This window comes from Crinia signifera, chromosome 9 (assembly GCF_055691185.1).
Source record: "Crinia signifera chromosome 9, ASM5569118v1, whole genome shotgun sequence".
Lineage (NCBI taxonomy): Eukaryota > Metazoa > Chordata > Amphibia > Anura > Myobatrachidae > Crinia > Crinia signifera.
In genome coordinates, this window is record NC_139225.1 from 137,407,692 (window position 1) to 137,426,894 (window position 19,203).

Below are 19,203 nucleotides of genomic sequence, written 5' to 3' on the forward strand. Positions count from 1 at the left end.
TCACAGTACAAGAACAATAGCGTAATTGTGAGAGTTGCAGACCAGATTCCTACCTACGTGACTTTTTATTGCTTCCTACTTAGAATTTATGTCTATTTTTGGCCACCATCTCTTCTACGTCACTTTTTTTTTTTGGGGGGGGGGGTACAAATGTGCCTGAGGAATGATTGCCTATTACCAGTTGGTTACATGTAAGCTGTGTGCATTTAGAAAGACATGGGATACTTCTTTATCGCTCACACACACCCGGACAAGTTTATCAATCATCCATAGTCACGAGGTGCAAAGTTGGGTGTTGTCTCTCAAAGTGCCAAGAGAAACCGGATTAATAAAAACAACTTGTGCATAATGACATTCATTAAAAGGTGTCAAAAATAAATATATATCTATAATTTTTATTGTTTGGCTGGTCTAGCTGGGTTCACCCAGGAAACCTCTGACACCGCAAATGGTAATATAATTCTGTAGCAATTAATGCTGCTGTTTTTATCTTCACATGTCACCATCTCTGCTTCTGGTGCAAGTGATTACACAAGTCTGCCTCATACAACTAATTCATTTGTTGCTGGCTGGTAATGATTTTTTTTTTTGGGTTGAAATGATAAATTAATCCATACATGTGATGTATAACGTTACTGTATTAGAGGCCTCTGTTTTTGAGAATTGGAACCGCTGTAGAACCAAAAGATTGTGTTTGCTCAGATCTGGGATGGCCATAGATGGTGTGTAATCATTAATAACACCCTTCTGTAAATAGTATAACTATCCATGTTGGCATTCCAAATAGGGATGGCCATCGGTGCAGTCGCCATCGATGGTTGCCATTGATGGCGATACTGCAACCAGCCATCCATAGTCATAAACTATGTGATGGATAACCATTGATAGTTTTAGCTATAGATGACCATCCATTATCTCTCACTGAATGGCCTGTGGGTCAATCAGAATGTGGGGGTGGGGCTTTCGGGTGTCGGGGGCGGAGGTGTGCACCGTGGAAAAAAAAAATTAAACATCGGTTCTCCTGTCCCCCCCTCCCCTAATTGTTTAAAAACATCATTACTAATCTGTTAATTTATACTATTCAGTAGCAATCAAATATGTTGTAGCAGTGGCGTAACTATAATACAGCAGCCCCCGCGCTGGCTTGGAGGAGCCGGGGTCTGCGGGGCGCCCTAAAAATACCTTGGTCCTGACGGTACAGTATATGCTGTTCGTGACAGGGGCAGCCGGCTGCCAGGCACCTCCCTGCTGCTGCACCACCACTTCCATGGGAGTAGCGGCCGGCGCCAGGGTCACGCTGCCTCCTCCCTGCTTCTTCCCCCTATGTCCTCATCTACCAGCGCGGCGGTGGGTTCTCCACAGTGACCGGCAGCAGCACTTCACTGCCAGCGCTGTGACGCTGTGAGAGCACCTCTGCTGCCAGGTGCCTCCCTGCTGCTGCACCCTGGAGTAGCGCCCGGAGCCTTCTTCCCCCTCTGTCCTCATCTCCTAGCGCGGCGGGGGGTTCTCCACAGTGACCGGCAGCACTTCACTGCCAGCGCCGGACAGACACCGCTGCATGGCAACACACACACTAAGGTGAACGGGGATGGGGGCAGTTATGTGCTGCGGGAGGGAAGGAATGAAATGAAACCCTGAGGCAGTCCTCTGTGCACAGAGTGGGGACTCGGCATCTTTGGGTCTGTACATAAAGCTGCAAGGGATAGAAGGAGAACCGGCAGGCTGTGCTGCTAAAACTGACTCCCCCCTCTCTCCTGCAGCCTAACCCTAAGTAGGTAAAACATTTTCATAATTAAATGTTGGGGGGGGGGGGGGGGGGGGGCGCTAGACACTTTTTTGGCTGGGGGGCGCAAAATTTCAAGTTACGCCACTGTGTTGTAGAAATGGAACCTCTTTGGAATACCAGCAGATGACCAGCAGATGGGAATACCGATACCGACAATCTGAGATTGAGAAGTATATTTACCTTCTTCCTGACCCCCCCCCTTCCTGCAGCCTAAACTTCCCCCCTCCCACAGCCTAATCCTCCATTGTAAGCACGTAACTTTCCATCTACTACTGAGCAACTGTGGAACCATCTTGGGACTGTGCACGAGTTCCAAAGTAGAAGACCACTGTCTTTCATTCTGACACTCATAAAGTCCCAAGATGGTTCCACAGTAGTTGTCTAGGTAGCCATCTTGGTATAGGGAATGAAGCTTCCCTGGTGGAGCAGCAAAATTGCGTCTGCACAGTAGCGTACTCCACTATCAATAGAAGCTGCCTAAAGCTAACATACTGTAGTAACTCTGTTATACAGTGCTCTGGTACTGCTGGTGAAATCACAGTATTTATTTCACATGAAAGGAATGCAGAGCAGTCAGGCTGGGGATCGGTATTAGAATTTATTTCTTGACACACTAGTAATTACATGTGTCCTGTTGTTCTGTTTTTCAGCCTGAGTCATGCAGGTTGCACCATGTGCTGATCAATTCAGGTCAACCACACTTAGCAAGCTCATCATGATCACCCAATAGGAAAGAAGAAGAGATTGCGCTATTGTCCAGTGAATATTGTTAAGGATTTACACAATGGTAGTACCACTAAAATACATTTTTATTCTAAAAAGTATTTTTAGAATAAAAATGTAACATTAATGTAACATTCCACAAAGTGAAGGGGCGGGATTCTCTAATAACCCCCGGTGCACATCGCCGGCATTCGCATTGTTAATAATCACATATGCAGTAACATATGCGATTATTAACTCAAAAGCGATGGCCGGCGATGTGCAGCGGGTTCCCCCCTCCCTGCCTGCACCCTTACCCGGCTGTAAAAGCTCCGTTTCCTCCTCCCTGCACTCAGAAGAGGTGCAGGGAGGAGGAGGTTACTGGTCCGGGCAGCGGTGGGGCTTTGCTGCATATGAAAATGCGGTAAAACCCCCGAAAACAGGGGTTTTACGGCATTTTTAGTTTGGTGAATCTCGCCCATGGTGCGTACACACTGGCCGCTCGATAGAACCCAAATTTTGTAAAACCACTGAAAATGAGGCAGTACACAAATGTTTCTGACTCCCCTGGGGATGAGGAAGCGGCACAATATTCTTAAGTGTTATCATTATAAAATATGTAAATACCCCTTTTGTCCTATTTACCTTTTTGCGAATGCATGCACAAGCCACGCCCCCAAATGCTACCCCTTCTCATCTCAGCCAGGTACAACAAGGAGGGATCAATATTTAAGTATGCAACTGAATTGGTGGCTAAGATGCGAATGAATTTCGCGATGACATTTTGTAAGTCTGCTTCGGGCTGACTGGATAAGGCGCCGAGTATTTGCTGATAGTACACAATGTCCACAGAGAGCTCACATATGTCCTTTTGGCAGACAATGAAGCATAGAAAACTCTCCCCTCTCCTATTGTTTTAATTAGCTCATTGTTCGGAAACGAATTTGATTGACAGGTGCTTTCGTATTAAAGCCATCATCTAATATTTACATACACAATACTTATCAAAAGAAAATTACAAAAGGATTTAAATTCTCCTCTGGTAACAATGTTATATTTCATTCTAGAAGCTGGTTTAACTGGTAATATGGGAACTGGTCCAGGGAATTAAGGACCACTGGCAGTATGAGAGAATAGGCGGTGTTGTATTAAAGAGCATTTATGTATTGACATGTACTCTGATGTTTCAGGAGCCTTCAGATGTTTCCAACGGGATAAGGAGACCGCAAAGGATATGGACAGACAAGAGGCAGTACTCTGGGAGGCAATGGAGTCATCTGCCGCCAGCCTCCTGCTCTCAAGGGGGCACCTCTTCTCCCCTGAAGGTTAAATAAGTTAATTGAAAGCCAATGATATCACTTCAGTGGCCGAGTTCTGAGAAATATGTGTGTTCTCTCTCTCTCTTTCTATCTCTATATATATATAGATACAGACATATATAGAAAGCGATATAGATATATATTGAACACATACAGTATAAATTTCAGAGCAGACATATATTAGGTTGTGGGGGAAGGGGGGCGGGCACAATATATATCTTACCTCCAGGCAACTGGAGCGAACTTACGCCACTGTGGACAGATGAAGCCTCCGAGAGCCAAGTGCCTGGATGAATTGTGAATGTGGCCACACATGCCCAATCAGATTCGTAAGATCTGGTTGTTTGGTACTTTTAGAGGGCCTTATTAGTTATTTAGGATGTTGGTTGTATGCACATGTACGAGCAGATTGCAGTGCTGAGCAAACTTTGATCTCAATCACATTTCTGTTAAGATAAGTTTTGGTAGTCCATCCATTGCGTGATGTCCAGTGTATAGGACGGCTTGGCTCTGGCATTAGTTTACCTGTTGTGTTGTCGGATATTTTGGGTGTGTTGTCTTCTGTTCTGTTCTCTCTTTGTTCATTTGTATATTAGTGACAGAACAGCAGGTGTAGAAACAGTCACATTGTTTGCAGATGACAGGGACATATGAAAATCAGTACTTCTGCAGCCTGTTCTCTGTACAAGGACGTTACATTGTAAACGCCTGCGAGCAAGAATCTAAACAATATTTCCCTACAAGAGTAACATTGTGTTACACTTTATATAATACACTTGAGTCTGTTGATGGCTGTACATGTGCAGTGTGTGCCATGTACCCAAACCTGGAAGTATGATCGCGTTACACAGAGCCATAACCACACTTTGCAACCTTATTCGCAGTAATGCCCCTTATTCACAATATGCCACACTGTACTGCCCCTTATACATGTTACACTTCATGGTTGTAAAATTTACTCACATTACACCACACCACACAATAGTACCATTTATCAACATTCTGTCACACAGTAGTACCCCTTATACACATTGTCACACAAAAAACTCTTATAGATGTTGTGCCACATAGTAGTGCCATTTATTCACATTACATCAAGCAGTGGTATACCTTATACATGTTATGTCACACATTAGTAACCCTTATTATGTTAACATTATGTTACACAGTAGTACCCCATATACACATTAGGTTATTAATTAGTATTCCTTACACATGTTACACCACATAAACATAGAAACATAGAATCTGACAGCAGATAAGAACCATTTGAGCCATCTCGTATTTTCCCTTTCATAGTAGTGCCCTTCATAGTAGTGCAAAACAACCGATGGCCGATTATATCTAAAGATATAGCGACGCATCATTCTGTGTGTACACGCGATCCGCCGACCGCCCTTACAGCTGCGCTGGGAGCCGCTGGTGATTGACAGCTCAAAGGGTGGGCGTATGCAAATGTGCCCGCACATTTGTGATGTCAGTCCCAAAAGATCGGTCAGCGTGTACAAAGAACACTCTGCCCAATCCATTTGTAGATATATCTACAGATAAATTGATCTGCAGATGTCTACAAGTGTGTACCCAGCTTCAGATACACATATTATTTACAAAGGCTCTGTGGCTGATTGGGATCAAGTGACGTAGAGAGTAATCATCTCACCTGGCCACCAATCAAGCAGCCTCAGAACTTGAGCATATTCTATGTATTCTATCTCATCCTTACAAGTTGTGTCTCTCCACAAATGGATGCATTTTTCACAGTGTAATTCGGTATTCTGCCACTAGAGGTCATGCACACCTTTACTAATGTGAGCAAATTGTGCATATACTTACTTTGTAAAGATTATTTCAGCTAACTGCAGTGAGGTCATTAGTACAGGCTTTCTACAGAAGACCCTTTGTTTTAGTGATGCAGATATCTATATTATAATAGAGAGCAGAATGTCCTGAGACTGACATTTGCCATCAGCTCCCATTGAAGAGGGGTAAGGGTAGTGTCGGCAAGCAGAGGGGCAAAAAGACAACCCACGACCAGTCATTGGCCGAATCCGGTATACTAGTGATTCCGTAAATCACTATGAGTTTTTTTGAGTGAGAGATGTTGCCCATAGCAACCAATCAGAGTCTAGCTCTTATCCTCTAGTGCTAGACAAATGATAAGTACTATTTGTTGCTCTGGGAAACATCTCTCCTAAAAACTCAAACTTTAATAAATGTATCCCACAAAATCTGAAGCATCTGTTATATCATATAATGTACAGGAGTGATCTGACTTACAGTATAGTAGTTTCTGCATATAAGAGGCTGGGCTTAGTGTTAGGAAATCTCTGATATATTGGGATTTTGTTAACCACTGAGATAAACTCTGCTCTTTGTATTGAGACTTTGTAGCAGGGACTGGATTAGTTTAATTAGAAGCAGTTGTACTTCTGGCAGTGGAGGAGGGGTGAAGGTCTTGTCTGACTGAGGATTCCCATGACATTAAGGTCTAGAGTGAGTAATCCTGATCTGTAAGAGCCGAAGAGCCTGACTATAAAAGGAAGGGAGAGGACTGTGTGGTCCTGGGGAGGAATACAGACCCGGAGCCATGGTAACTGAATGGACCATGTGGAGGAAGTGGATTTTTGGGGGGAGGAGGTATGTGTGGTCCTAGGGAAGGTGACGTACAGTCCTAAAGAGGACCATGTGGTCTGGGCAAAAGGAAGGAGAGCACAGTTGTGGGAGGAAGTGGCAGGATATATATTTAGGCCATCTCTAGGGCAAGTACTTTAGAGGTTCGAGGCATTTAGTAATAGTTACCATGTCTTCTATGAAAAAAGAAAAGTGCATGGCTTGTGCGCAGAGGATGTCCACGACATGAAGCAAGAAGATGGATCCTGGAGTAGAATGGTCCTGATGCTGAACAGTTCCATGGGTTAGCTTTAAAAACAGCGGAATATAATTGGCAATATAGAATGTAGATCTGTGTAATGAGGGTTATAGACCATAACCTATGTGAGGAATGAGGACTGAGTACTAGCAAAATGTGTAATGCGATCCATGAGGTGGAGATGTGGAATGTGGTACAAATGGTGGAAAGTACAGAGAATGCACTGTGGCTATTATGTATGGGACACCATAGTGTGATCGAGTCGGGGAGAGAAGGCAGTGTGATGATCCGGGTGAGGAAGAGAAGGCAGTGTGCGCAAGGTGAGGGAGAGAAGGTAGTGTGATCCGGGTGAGGGAGAGTGATGTGATGATCCAGATGAGGAAGAGAAGGTAGTGTGATCCATGTGAGGGAGAGAAGTAAGTGTGATCCAGGTGAAGGACAGAAGGTGGTGGGATCCGGGTGAGGGAGAGAAGGTAGTGTGATCCATGTTAGGGAGAGAAGCTAGTCGGATCTAGGTGAGGGACAGAAGGTGGTAGGATCTGGATGAGGGAGAGAAGGTAGTGTGATCCATGTTAGGGAGAGAAGCTAGTCGGATCTAGGTGAGGGACAGAAGGTGGTAGGATCTGGATGAGGGAGAGAAGGTAGTGTGATCCAGGTGATGGAGAGAAGGTAGTGTGTTCCATGTGAGCGAGAGAAGGTAGTGTGATCCGGGTGAGGGAGAGAAGATTGTGTGATCCAGGCGAGGAGAGAAGGTAGTGTGATCCATGTTAGAGAGGGAGAGAAGGTAATGTGATTGTGTGGCGGAGAAAAGGTAGTGGGATCCAGGTGAAGGAGAGAAGGTAGTGTGATCCAGGTGAGGAAGACAGGGCAGTGTAATTCAGGTGAAGGAGAGAAGGTAGTGTGATCCAGGTGAGGAAGAGAAGGTACTGTGATCCATGTTAGAGAGGGAAAGAAGGTAGTGTGATTGTGTGGGGGAGAGAATGTAGTGTGATCCAGGTGAGGGAGAAAAGGAAGTGTGATCCAGGTGAGGGAGAGAAGGTAGTATAATCCAGGTGAGAAAGAGAAGGTATTGTGATCCATGTGTGAGAGAAGGTAGTGTGATCCAGGCGATGGAGAGAAGTTGGAGTGATCAAGGTGAGGGAGAGAAGGTAGTTTGGTCCAGGTGAGTGAAAGAAGGCAGTGTGATCCAGGTGAAGGAGAAAAGGTAGTCTAATCCAGGTGAAAGAAAGAAGGTAGTGTGATCCAGGTGAGGAAGAGTAGGTAGTGTGATTCAGGTGAGGAAGAGAAGGCAGTGTGGCCCAGGTGAGGGAGAGAAGGCAGTGTAATCCAGGTGAAGGAGAGAAGGTACTGTGATTCAGGTAAGGGAGAGATGGTAGTGTAAAACAGATGAGAGAGAAGGTAATGTGATCCATGTGAGGGAGAGAAGGTAGTGTGATCCAGGTGAGGGAGAGAAGGTAGTGTGATCGAGATGAGGTCGAGAAGGTAGTGTGATATGGGTGAGGGAGAGAATCTAGTGTGATATGGGTGAGGGAGAAGAAGGTAGTGTGATTGTGTAAGGAAGTGAAGGTAGTTTGATCCATATGATGGGGAGAGGTGTTATCCAGGTGAGGGAGAGAAGGTATTGTGATCCATGTGAGGGAGAGACGGTAGTGTGATACAGGTGAGGGAGAGAAGGTAGTGTGATCCAGGTGAGGGAGAGGAGGCAGTGTGATCCAGGTGAGGGAGAGAAGGTAGTGTGATCCGTGTGAGGGAGAGAAAGTAGTGTGATCCAGGTGAGGGAGAGGAGGTAGTGTGATCCAGGTGAGGGAGAGAAGGCAGTGTGATTCGGATGAAGGAAATAAGGTAGTGTGATCCAGGTGAATGAGAGAATGTAGTGTGATCCAGATGAGGGAGAGAAGGTAGTGTGATCCGGGGGGGAGAGAGAGAAGGTAATGTGATCCAGGTGAGAGAGAGAAGGTAGTGTGATCCATGTGAGAGAGAAGGTAGTGTGATCCGGATGAGGGAGAGAAGGCAGTGTGATCCTCGTGAGGGAGAGAAGGTAGTGTGATCCAGATGAGGGAGAGAAGGTAGTGTGAGCCGGGTGAGAGGGATAGAAGGTAGTGTGATCCAGATGAGGGAGAGAATGTAGTGTGAGCCGGGAGAGAGGAATAGAATGTAATCTGATCGAGGTGAGGAAGAGAATATAGTATGATCTAGGTGAGGGAGAGAAGGCAATGTGATCCAGGTGAGGGAGAGAAGGCAGTGTTATCCATATGAGGGAGAGAAGGCAGTGTGATCCAGGTGAGGGCAAGAAGGCAGTGTGACCCAGGTAAGGGAGAGAAGGCAGTGTCATCTGGGTGAGGGAGAGAGGGTAGTGGGATTGTGTGGGGGAGAGAAGGTAGTGTGATCCATGTGAGGGAGAAGGTAGTGTGATTCATGTGAGAGAGAAGGTAGTGTGATTCATGTGAGAGAGAAGGTAGTGTGAGCCAGATGAGGGAGAGAAGGCAGTGTGATCCAGGTGAGGTATAGAAGGCAGTGTGATCCCGGTGAGGAAGAGAAGGCAGTGTGATCCATCTTAGAGAGGGAGAAAAGGTAGTGTGATTGTGTGGGGGAGAGAAGGTAGTGGGATCCAGGTGAGGGAGATAAGGTAGAGTGATCCATGTAAGGAAGAAAAGATAGTGTGATCCAGGTGAGAGAGAGAAGGTAGTGTGATCCATATGAGAGAGAAGGTAGTGTGATCCAGGTGAAGGAGAGAAGGTAGTGTGATCCGGATGAGGGAGAGAAGGCAGTGTGATCCTCGTGAGGGAGAGAAGGTAGTGTGATCCAGATGAGGGAGAGAAGGTAGTGTGATCCAGGTGAGGGAGAGAAGGCAGTGTGATCCATGTGAGGGAGAGAAGGTAGTGTGATCCAGGTGAGGGAGAGAAGGTAGTATGATATGGGTGAGGTAGAGAATCTAGTGTGATATGGGTGAGGGAGAAGAAGGTAGTGTGATTATGTCAGGAAGAGAAGGTAGTTTGATCCATGTGATGGGGAGAGGTGTTATCCAGGTGAGGGAGAGAAGGTATTGTGATCCATGTGAGGGAGAAACGGTAGTGTGATACAGGTGAGGGAGAGAAGGTAGTGTGATCCAGGTGAGGGAGAGGAGGTTGTGTGATCCAGGTGAGGGAGAGAAGGTAGTGTGATCCGTGTGAGGGAGAGAAAGTAGTGTGATCCAGGTGAGGGAGAGAAGGCAGTGTGATTCGAATGAAGGAAAGAAGGTAGTGTGATCCAGGTGAATGAGAGAATGTAGTGTGATCCAGATGAGGGAGAGAAGGTAGTGTGATCCAGGGGGGAGAGAGAGAAGGTAATGTGATCCAGGTGAGAGAGAGAAGGTAGTGTGATCCATGTGAGGGAGAGACGGTAGTGTGATACAGGTGAGGGAGAGAAGGTAGTGTGTTCCAGGTGAGGGAGAGGAGGCAGTGTGATCCAGGTGAGGGAGAGAAGGTAGTGTGATCCGTGTGAGGGAGAGAAAGTAGTGTGATCCAGGTGAGGGAGAGGAGGTAGTGTGATCCAGGTGAGGGAGAGAAGGCAGTGTGATTCGGATGAAGGAAAGAAGGTAGTGTGATCCAGGTGAATGAGAGAATGTAGTGTGATCCAGATGAGGGAGAGAAGGTAGTGTGATCCGGGGGGGAGAGAGAGAAGGTAATGTGATCCAGGTGAGAGAGAGAAGGTAGTGTGATCCATGTGAGAGAGAAGGTAGTGTGATCCGGATGAGGGAGAGAAGGCAGTGTGATCCTCGTGAGGGAGAGAAGGTAGTGTGATCCAGATGAGGGAGAGAAGGTAGTGTGAGCCGGGTGAGAGGGATAGAAGGTAGTGTGATCCAGATGAGGGAGAGAATGTAGTGTGAGCCGGGAGAGAGGAATAGAATGTAATCTGATCGAGGTGAGGAAGAGAATATAGTATGATCTAGGTGAGGGAGAGAAGGCAATGTGATCCAGGTGAGGGAGAGAAGGCAGTGTTATCCATGTGAGGGAGAGAAGGCAGTGTTATCCATGTGAGGGAGAGAAGGCAGTGTGATCCAGGTGAGGACAAGAAGGCAGTGTGACCAAGGTAAGGGAGAGAAGGCAGTGTCATCCGGGTGAGGGAGAGAGCGTAGTGGGATTGTGTGGGGGAGAGAAGGTAGTGTGATCCATGTGAGGGAGAAGGTAGTGGGATTCATGTGAGAGAGAAGGTAGTGTGATTCATGTGAGAGAGAAGGTAGTGTGAGCCAGATGAGGGAGAGAAGGCAGTGTGATCCAGGTGAGGTACAGAAGGCAGTGTGATCCCGGTGAGGAAGAGAAGGCAGTGTGATCCATCTTAGAGAGGGAGAAAAGGTAGTGTGATTGTGTGGGGGAGAGAAGGTAGTGGGATCCAGGTGAGGGAGATAAGGTAGTGTGATCCATGTAAGGAAGAAAAGATAGTGTGATCCAGGTGAGAGAGAGAAGGTAGTGTGATCCATATGAGAGAGAAGGTAGTGTGATCCAGGTGAAGGAGAGAAGGTAGTGTGATCCGGATGAGGGAGAGAAGGCAGTGTGATCCTCGTGAGGGAGAGAAGGTAGTGTGATCCAGATGAGGGAGAAGAGGTAGTTTGATCCGGGTGATAGAGAGAGAAGGTAATGTGATCCAGGTGAGGGAGAGAAGGCAGTGTGATCCATGTGAGGGAGAGAAGGTAGTGTGATCGAGGTGAGAGAGAGAAGGTAGTGTGATCCATATGAGAGAGAAGGTAGTGTGATCCAGGTGAAGGAGAGAAGGTAGTGTGATCCGGATGAGGGAGAGAAGGCAGTGTGATCCTCGTGAGGGAGAGAAGGTAGTGTGATCCAGATGAGGGAGAGAAGGTAGTGTGATCCAGGTGAGGGAGAGAAGGCAGTGTGATCCATGTGAGGGAGAGAAGGTAGTGTGATCCAGGTGAGGGAGAGAAGGTAGTATGATATGGGTGAGGTAGAGAATCTAGTGTGATATGGGTGAGGGAGAAGAAGGTAGTGTGATTATGTCAGGAAGAGAAGGTAGTTTGATCCATGTGATGGGGAGAGGTGTTATCCAGGTGAGGGAGAGAAGGTATTGTGATCCATGTGAGGGAGAAACGGTAGTGTGATACAGGTGAGGGAGAGAAGGTAGTGTGATCCAGGTGAGGGAGAGGAGGTTGTGTGATCCAGGTGAGGGAGAGAAGGTAGTGTGATCCGTGTGAGGGAGAGAAAGTAGTGTGATCCAGGTGAGGGAGAGAAGGCAGTGTGATTCGAATGAAGGAAAGAAGGTAGTGTGATCCAGGTGAATGAGAGAATGTAGTGTGATCCAGATGAGGGAGAGAAGGTAGTGTGATCCAGGGGGGAGAGAGAGAAGGTAATGTGATCCAGGTGAGAGAGAGAAGGTAGTGTGATCCATGTGAGGGAGAGACGGTAGTGTGATACAGGTGAGGGAGAGAAGGTAGTGTGTTCCAGGTGAGGGAGAGTAGGCAGTGTGATCCAGGTGAGGGAGAGAAGGTAGTGTGATCCGTGTGAGGGAGAGAAAGTAGTGTGATCCAGGTGAGGGAGAGGAGGTAGTGTGATCCAGGTGAGGGAGAGAAGGCAGTGTGATTCGGATGAAGGAAAGAAGGTAGTGTGATCCAGGTGAATGAGAGAATGTAGTGTGATCCAGATGAGGGAGAGAAGGTAGTGTGATCCGGGGGGGAGAGAGAGAAGGTAATGTGATCCAGGTGAGAGAGAGAAGGTAGTGTGATCCATGTGAGAGAGAAGGTAGTGTGATCCGGATGAGGGAGAGAAGGCAGTGTGATCCTCGTGAGGGAGAGAAGGTAGTGTGATCCAGATGAGGGAGAGAAGGTAGTGTGAGCCGGGTGAGAGGGATAGAAGGTAGTGTGATCCAGATGAGGGAGAGAATGTAGTGTGAGCCGGGAGAGAGGAATAGAATGTAATCTGATCGAGGTGAGGAAGAGAGTATAGTATGATCTAGGTGAGGGAGAGAAGGCAATGTGATCCAGGTGAGGTAGAGAAGGCAGTGTTATCCATGTGAGGGAGAGAAGGCAGTGTTATCCATGTGAGGGAGAGAAGGCAGTGTGATCCAGGCGAGGACAAGAAGGCAGTGTGACCCAGGTAAGGGAGAGAAGGCAGTGTCATCCGGGTGAGGGAGAGAGCGTAGTGGGATTGTGTGGGGGAGAGAAGGTAGTGTGATCCATGTGAGGGAGAAGGTAGTGTGATTCATGTGAGAGAGAAGGTAGTGTGATTCATGTGAGAGAGAAGGTAGTGTGAGCCAGATGAGGGAGAGAAGGCAGTGTGATCCAGGTGAGGTATAGAAGGCAGTGTGATCCCGGTGAGGAAGAGAAGGCAGTGTGATCCATCTTAGAGAGGGAGAAAAGGTAGTGTGATTGTGTGGGGGAGAGAAGGTAGTGGGATCCAGGTGAGGGAGATAAGGTAGTGTGATCCATGTAAGGAAGAAAAGATAGTGTGATCCAGGTGAGAGAGAGAAGGTAGTGTGATCCATATGAGAGAGAAGGTAGTGTGATCCAGGTGAAGGAGAGAAGGTAGTGTGATCCGGATGAGGGAGAGAAGGCAGTGTGATCCTCGTGAGGGAGAGAAGGTAGTGTGATCCAGATGAGGGAGAAGAGGTAGTTTTATCCGGGTGATAGAGAGAGAAGGTAATGTGATCCAGGTGAGGGAGAGAAGGCAGTGTGATCCATGTGAGGGAGAGAAGGTAGTGTGATCCAGGTGAGGGAGAGAAGGTAGTGTGATCGAGGTGAGGTCGAGAAGGTAGTGTGATATGGGTGAGGGAGAGAATCTAGTGTGATATGGGTGAGGGAGAAGAAGGTAGTGTGATTATGTCAGGAAGAGAAGGTAGTTTGATTCATGTGATGGGGAGAGGTGTTATCCAGGTGAGGGAGAGAAGGTATTGTGATCCATGTGAGGGAGAGACGGTAGTGTGATACAGGTGAGGGAGAGAAGGTAGTGTGATCCAGGTGAGGGAGAGGAGCCAGTGTGATCCAGGTGAGGAAGAAAAGATAGTGTGATCCAGGTGAGAGAGAGAAGGTAGTGTGATCCAGGTGAGGGAGATATGGCAGTGTGATCCAGGTGAAGGAGAGAAGGCAGTGTGATCCGGATGAGGGAGAGAAGGCAGTGTGATCCTCGTGAGGGAGAGAAGGTAGTGTGATCCAGATGAGGGAGAAGAGGTAGTTTGATCCGGGTGATAGAGAGAAAAGGTAATGTGATCCAGGTGAGGGAGAGAAGGCAGTGTGATCCATGTGAGGGAGAGAAGGTAGTGTGATCCAGGGGAGGGAGAGAAGGTAGTATGATATGGGTGAGGGAGAGAATCTAGTGTGATATGGGTGAGGGAGAAGAAGGTAGTGTGATTATGTCAGGAAGAGAAGGTAGTTTGATCCATGTGATGGGGAGAGGTGTTATCCAGGTGAGGGAGAGAAGGTATTGTGATCCATGTGAGGGAGAAACGGTAGTGTGATACAGGTGAGGGAGAGAAGGTAGTGTGATCCAGGTGAGGGAGAGGAGGTAGTGTGATCCAGGTGAGGGAGAGAAGGTAGTGTGATCCGTGTGAGGGAGAGAAAGTAGTGTGATCCAGGTGAGGGAGAGAAGGCAGTGTGATTCGGATGAAGGAAAGAAGGTAGTGTGATCCAGGTGAATGAGAGAATGTAGTGTGATCCAGATGAGGGAGAGAAGGTAGTGTGATCCAGGGGGGAGAGAGAGAAGGTAATGTGATCCAGGTGAGAGAGAGAAGGTAGTGTGATCCATGTGAGGGAGAGACGGTAGTGTGATACAGGTGAGGGAGAGAAGGTAGTGTGTTCCAGGTGAGGGAGAGGAGGCAGTGTGATCCAGGTGAGGGAGAGAAGGTAGTGTGATCCGTGTGAGGGAGAGAAAGTAGTGTGATCCAGGTGAGGGAGAGGAGGTAGTGTGATCCAGGTGAGGGAGAGAAGGCAGTGTGATTCGGATGAAGGAAAGAAGGTAGTGTGATCCAGGTGAATGAGAGAATGTAGTGTGATCCAGATGAGGGAGAGAAGGTAGTGTGATCCGGGGGGGAGAGAGAGAAGGTAATGTGATCCATGTGAGAGAGAAGGTAGTGTGATCCGGATGAGGGAGAGAAGGCAGTGTGATCCTCGTGAGGGAGAGAAGGTAGTGTGATCCAGATGAGGGAGAGAAGGTAGTGTGAGCCGGGTGAGAGGGATAGAAGGTAGTGTGATCCAGATGAGGGAGAGAATGTAGTGTGAGCCGGGAGAGAGGAATAGAATGTAATCTGATCGAGGTGAGGAAGAGAATATAGTATGATCTAGGTGAGGGAGAGAAGGCAATGTGATCCAGGTGAGGGAGAGAAGGCAGTGTTATCCAGGTGAGGGAGAGAAGGCAGTGTTATCCATGTGAGGGAGAGAAGGCAGTGTGATCCAGGTGAGGGCAAGAAGGCAGTGTGACCCAGGTAAGGGAGAGAAGGCAGTGTCATCCGGGTGAGGGAGAGAGCGTAGTGGGATTGTGTGGGGGAGAGAAGGTAGTGTGATCCATGTGAGGGAGGTAGTGTGATTCATGTGAGAGAGAAGGTAGTGTGATTCATGTGAGAGAGAAGGTAGTGTGAGCCAGATGAGGGAGAGAAGGCAGTGTGATCCAGGTGAGGTATAGAAGGCAGTGTGATCCCGGTGAGGAAGAGAAGGCAGTGTGATCCATCTTAGAGAGGGAGAAAAGGTAGTGTGATTGTGTGGGGGAGAGAAGGTAGTGGGATCCAGGTGAGGGAGATAAGGTTGTGTGATCCATGTAAGGAAGAAAAGATAGTGTGATCCAGGTGAGAGAGAGAAGGTAGTGTGATCCATATGAGAGAGAAGGTAGTGTGATCCAGGTGAAGGAGAGAAGGTAGTGTGATCCGGATGAGGGAGAGAAGGCAGTGTGATCCTCGTGAGGGAGAGAAGGTAGTGTGATCCAGATGAGGGAGAAGAGGTAGTTTGATCCGGGTGATAGAGAGAGAAGGTAATGTGATCCAGGTGAGGGAGAGAAAGCAGTGTGATCCATGTGAGGGAGAGAAGGTAGTGTGATCGAGGTGAGGGAGAGAAGGTAGTGTGATCGAGGTGAGGTCGAGAAGGTAGTGTGATATGGGTGAGGGAGAGAATCTAGTGTGATATGGGTGAGGGAGAAGAAGGTAGTGTGATTATGTCAGGAAGAGAAGGTAGTTTGATCCATGTGATGGGTAGAGGTGTTATCCAGGTGAGGGAGAGAAGGTATTGTAATCCATGTGAGGGAGAGACGGTAGTGTGATACAGGTGAGGGAGAGAAGGTAGTGTGATCCAGGTGAGGGAGAGGAGGCAGTGTTATCCAGGTGAGGAAGAAAATATAGTGTGATCCAGGTGAGAGAGAGAAGGTAGTGTGATCCAGGTGAGGGAGAGAAGGCAGTGTGATCCAGGTGAAGGAGAGAAGGTAGTGTGATCCTCGTGAGGGAGAGAAGGCAGTGTGATCCTCGTGAGGGAGAGAAGGTAGTGTGATCCAGGTGAGGGAGAGAAGGTAGTATGATCCATGTGAGGGAGAGAAGGTAGTGTGATCCAGGTGAGGGAGAGAAGGTAGTATGATATGGATGAGGGAGATAATCTAGTGTGATATGGGTGAGGGAGAAGAAGGTAGTGTGATTATGTCAGGAAGAGAAGGTAGTTTGATCCATGTGATGGGGAGAGGTGTTATCCAGATGAGGGAGAAGAGGTAGTTTGATCCGGGTGATAGAGAGAGAAGGTAATGTGATCCAGGTGAGGGAGAGAAGGCAGTGTGATCCATGTGAGGGAGAGAAGGTAGTGTGATCCAGGTGAGGGAGAGAAGGTAGTATGATATGGGTGAGGGAGAGAATCTAGTGTGATATGGGTGAGGTAGAAGAAGGTAGTGTGATTATGTCAGGAAGAGAAGGTAGTTTGATCCATGTGATGGGGAGAGGTGTTATCCAGGTGAGGGAGAGAAGGTATTGTGATCCATGTGAGGGAGAAACGGTAGTGTGATACAGGTGAGGGAGAGAAGGTAGTGTGATCCAGGTGAGGGAGAGAAGGTAGTGTGATCCAGGTGAGGGAGAGGAGGTAGTGTGATCCAGGTGAGGGAGAGAAGTTAGTGTGATCCGTGTGAGGGAGAGAAGGTAGTGTGATCCAGGTGAGGGAGAGAAGGCAGTGTGATTCGGATGAAGGAAAGAAGGTAGTGTGATCCAGGTGAATGAGAGAATGTAGTGTGATCCAGATGAGGGAGAGAAGGTAGTGTGATCCGGGGGGGGGAGAGAGAAGGTAATGTGATCCAGGTGAGAGAAAGAAGGTAATGTGATCCAGGTGAGAGAGAGAAGGTAGTGTGATCCAGGTGAGGGAGAGGAGGTAGTGTGATCCAGGTGAGGGAGAGAAAGTAGTGTGATCCAGGTGAGGGAGAGGAGGTAGTGTGATCCAGGTGAGGGAGAGAAGGCAGTGTGATTCGGATGAAGGAAAGAAGGTAGTGTGATCCAGGTGAATGAGAGAATGTAGTGTGATCCAGGTGAGGGAGAGAAGGTAGTGTGATCCTGGGGGGGAGAGAGAGAAGGTAATGTGATCCAGGTGAGAGAGAGAAGGTAGTGTGATCCATGTGAGAGAGAAGGTAGTGTGATCCGGATGAGGGAGAGAAGGCAGTGTGATCCTCGTGAGGGAGAGAAGGTAGTGTGATCCAGATGAGGGAGAGAAGGTAGTGTGAGCCGGGTGAGAGGGATAGAAGGTAGTGTGTTCCAGATGAGGGAGAGAATGTAGTGTGAGCCGGGAGAGAGGAATAGAATGTAATCTGATCGAGGTGAGGAAGAGAATATAGTATGATCTAGGTGAGGGAGAGAAGGCAATGTGATCCAGGTGAGGGAGAGAAGGCAGTGTTATCCATGTGAGGGAGAGAAGGCAGTGTTATCCATGTGAGGGAGAGAAGGCAGTGTGATCCAGGTGAGGGCAAGAAGGCAGTGTGACCCAGGTAAGGGAGAGAAGGCAGTGTCATCCGGGTGAGGGAGAGAGCGTAGTGGGATTGTGTGGGGGAGAGAAGGTAGTGTGATCCATGTGAGGGAGGTAGTGTGATTCATGTGAGAGAGAAGGTAGTGTGATTCATGTGAGAGAGAAGGTAGTGTGAGCCAGATGAGGGAGAGAAGGCAGTGTGATCCAGGTGAGGTATAGAAGGCAGTGTGATCCCGGTGAGGAAGAGAAGGCAGTGTGATCCATCTTAGAGAGGGAGAAAAGGTAGTGTGATTGTGTGGGGGAGAGAAGGTAGTGGGATCCAGGTGAGGGAGATAAGGTAGTGTGATCCATGTAAGGAAGAAAAGATAGTGTGATCCAGGTGAGAGAGAGAAGGTAGTGTGATCCATATGAGAGAGAAGGTAGTGTGATCTAGGTGAAGGAGAGAAGGTAGTGTGATCCGGATGAGGGAGAGAAGGCAGTGTGATCCTCGTGAGGGAGAGAAGGTAGTGTGATCCAGATGAGGGAGAAGAGGTAGTTTGATCCGGGTGATAGAGAGAGAAGGTAATGTGATCCAGGTGAGGGAGAACAGGCAGTGTGATCCATGTGAGGGAGAGAAGGTAGTGTGATCCAGGTGAGGGAGAGAAGGTAGTGTGATCGAGGGGAGGTCGAGAAGGTAGTGTGATATGGGTGAGGGAGAGAATCTAGTGTGATATGGGTGAGGGAGAAGAAGGTAGTGTGATTATGTCAGGAAGAGAAGGTAGTTTGATCCATGTGATGGGGAGAGGTGTTATCCAGGTGAGGGAGAGAAGGTATTGTGATCCATGTGAGGGAGAGACGGTAGTGTGATACAGGTGAGGGAGAGAAGGTAGTGTGATCCAGGTGAGGGAGAGGAGGCAGTGTGATCCAGGTGAGGAAGAAAAGATAGTGTGATCCAGGTGAGAGAGAGAAGGTAGTGTGATCCAGGTGAGGGAGAGAAGGCAGTGTGATCCAGGTGAAGGAGAGAAGGTAGTGTGATCCTCGTGAGGGAGAGAAGGCAGTGTGATCCTCGTGAGGGAGAGAAGGTAGTGTGATCCAGGTGAGGGAGAGAAGGTAGTATGATCCATGTGAGGGAGAGAAGGTAGTGTGATCCAGGTGAGGGAGAGAAGGTAGTATGATATGGGTGAGGGAGATAATCTAGTGTGATATGGGTGAGGGAGAAGAAGGTAGTGTGATTATGTCAGGAAGAGAAGGTAGTTTGATCCATGTGATGGGGAGAGGTGTTATCCAGATGAGGGAGAAGAGGTAGTTTGATCTGGGTGATAGAGAGAGAAGGTAATGTGATCCAGGTGAGGGAGAGAAGGCAGTGTGATCCATGTGAGGGAGAGAAGGTAGTGTGATCCAGGTGAGGGAGAGAAGGTAGTATGATATGGGTGAGGGAGAGAATCTAGTGTGATATGGGTGAGGGAGAAGAAGGTAGTGTGATTATGTCAGGAAGAGAAGGTAGTTTGATCCATGTGATGGGGAGAGGTGTTATCCAGGTGAGGGAGAGAAGGTATTGTGATCCATGTGAGGGAGAAACGGTAGTGTGATACAGGTGAGGGAGAGAAGGTAGTGTGATCCAGGTGAGGGAGAGAATGTAGTGTGATCCAGGTGAGGGAGA